Raw genomic sequence first — 2,519 nt, 5'->3', positions numbered from 1 at the left:
ACAGCCCCAAATCCCAAATGAGTTGAAAAGGAGGTGTTGTGAATGCAGAGCAAGAGCAAAGAAGAGAGATTAAAAGAGAAGAATACAGTTCAAACCATCTCTTCCATCGATCGTGATGGGCAATGTGAGATCATTGGGAAACAAGTTGAATGAACTTCAAGCCCTAACCAGGACTCATCCAGAGTATCGGGAATGCAGTGTTATGTGTTTCACTGAGACATGGCTGCAGGATCATATCCCCGACTCTAGCATTTCTCTGCCAGGCTTTCTGACCATACTAGCAGATAGAGATTTAAAGAGGAGTGGCAAAAGGAAAAGAGGTGGGTTGGCAGTGCTTGTGAACAACAGATGGTGTAATCCTGGACATGTTACTGTGTTACATGTTACTCGACTGTTACTCGACTGTTACTCGGCGAACCTCGGCACGCGTTCCCACCTCGGCATCCGACATCCAGCGGCGCGGCGGTCCTGCTCGGCCGTCCGCCGCGCCTCCCGTGTACCTGTGCCCATCGCGACCCGCCCGGGCCGCGGCGGTGGGTTTGAAGCCTTCGGCCGCGCGGACGGAGCGCACGGGAGGTGGAGGCGATAACCCGAGTCGTCCAGAAAGCACCGGCCCGTCTCGAAAAACACGGACGACTCTCAGCGGTGGATCACTCGGCTCGTGCGTCGATGAAGAACGCAGCTAGCTGCGAGAACTAATGTGAATTGCAGGACACATTGATCATCGACACTTCGAACGCACCTTGCGGCCCCGGGTTCCTCCCGGGGCCACATCTGTCTTAGGGTCGCTCAGTCATCAATCGGAGACGCTCGCGTCTCCGCGGTTGGAGCGTCGCAGGCGGCCTCGCCCGCCTTCGTCCTCCTAAGTGCAGACCGGTCGGCCCGGCGCGCCTCGCGCTCGGGCACGTCTTCCGGACCGTACCTCCGGCGTCCGTACGGCCCTCCCACGCCTCCTTCCCTCCCCGCGCCGCGCGCCCCCTCTCCGGGGGGCGTGCGGCCGGGGGGCGGCGCCTCTTCCCGTCGAGCCCGTGGCGCTCGCGGAGGCGCGGCTGCCGGTGGAGATCCCTCTCCTCCGCGCTGCCCGCGTCCACGCGTCCGACCCTCCGGGACCGGCGGTGCGGAGTCCGCCCCAGCGGGGGACCGAGGAAGGGAGCCAGCCGTGCGGGCGACGCGTCGGCCCCACGGGACGTGCCCGTCGCGGATGCGACGGATCCACGCCGTCCGAACCCGCCGAGTTCACCGCGAGCCTTCGCGCGACGGTCCCGCCCCGGCGGGCCGGCGCGCGGAACCGCGCACAACACAGACCCCACCTTCGACCACGACCTCAGATCAGACGAGACGACCCGCTGAATTTAAGCATATTACTAAGCGGAGGAAAAGAAACTAACCAGGATTCCCTCAGTAGCGGCGAGCAAAGAGGGAAGAGCCCAGCGCCGAATCCCCGTCCGTCCGGCGGGCGCGGGACATGTGGCGTATGGAAGACCCCCTGCCCGGCGCGGCTCGGTGGGCCCGAGTCCTCCTGATCGAGGCTCAGCCCGTGGACGGTGCGAGGCTGGTAGCGGCCCCCGTCGCGCCGGGGCTCGGTCTTCTCGGAGTCGGGTTGCTTGGGAACGCAGCTCAAAGCGGGTGGTAAACTCCATCTAAGGCTAAATACCGGCACGAGACCGATAGCGGACAAGTACCTTAAGGGAAAGTTGAAAAGAACTTTGAAGAGAGAGTTCAAGAGGACGTGAAACCGTTGAGAGGTAAACGGGTGGGGTCCGCGCAGTCTGCCCGGGGGATTCAACCCGGCGAGGAGGGACGGCCGCGCGGCGGCGGAGGATCCCCCGCCCTCCGGGGCGGGGGACCTCCCCCCGCGGCGGCCGGACCCCGCCGGGCGCATTTCTTCCGCGGCGGTGCGCCGCGACCGGCTCTGTGTCGGCCTGGAAGGGTCTGGGGACGAAGGTGGCTCACGGCTCCGGCCGCGAGCTCTACAGCGGCCCCTCGCCTGCACCTCGCCGCTTCCCGGGGCCGCGGACCACGTGCCTCTCTGCGCCCTTCCTCCCCGCTCCGGCGCGGGAGGGACGGGGCCCCCTCGCCCCCGGCGCGGCCGCCGACCGGGACGGACTGTTCTCAGTGCGACCCGGCCACGCCGCGCCGCCAGGGCGGGGACCGGCCCACGTTTCCCGGTGCGCAAGAGGTCAGCGGCGATGTCGGCTACCCACCCGACCCGTCTTGAAACACGGACCAAGGAGTCTAACGCGCGCGCGAGTCGGAGGGCTCGCTCGAAACCCCGAGGCGCAATGAAGGTGAAGGCCGGCGCGCGCCGGCCCAGGTGGGATCCCGGGCCGCCCCAGGTCCCGGGCGCACCACCGGCCCGCCTCGCCCGCCCCGTCGGGGAGGTGGAGCAAGAGCGCGCGCGGTAGGACCCGAAAGATGGTTAGGGTTAGGGTTAGGGTTAGTACAGATACGTGAGTTAGTGACTTTAACTAGACTGTGAAGGTTCAGGTAATTGTGATAACAAAAAGCAGAGTCACTAA

General features: G+C 65.3%; 1 non-coding gene across 1 annotated transcript; it reads left to right on the top strand.

The window, feature by feature from the left end:
* The first annotated feature begins 634 nt into the window (after nucleotides 1-634).
* On the top strand, nucleotides 635-788 carry LOC119421403. Its single transcript, XR_005187361.1, has one exon. It is a non-coding gene; the product is annotated as a 5.8S ribosomal RNA (ribosomal RNA).
* Nucleotides 789-2,519: the final 1,731 nt, after the last annotated feature.

Source organism: Nematolebias whitei, chromosome 1, assembly GCF_014905685.2.
Source record: "Nematolebias whitei isolate Nwh7 chromosome 1, NemWhi1, whole genome shotgun sequence".
NCBI lineage: Eukaryota > Metazoa > Chordata > Actinopteri > Cyprinodontiformes > Rivulidae > Nematolebias > Nematolebias whitei.
This window is presented reverse-complemented; position numbering and strand designations above follow the sequence as displayed.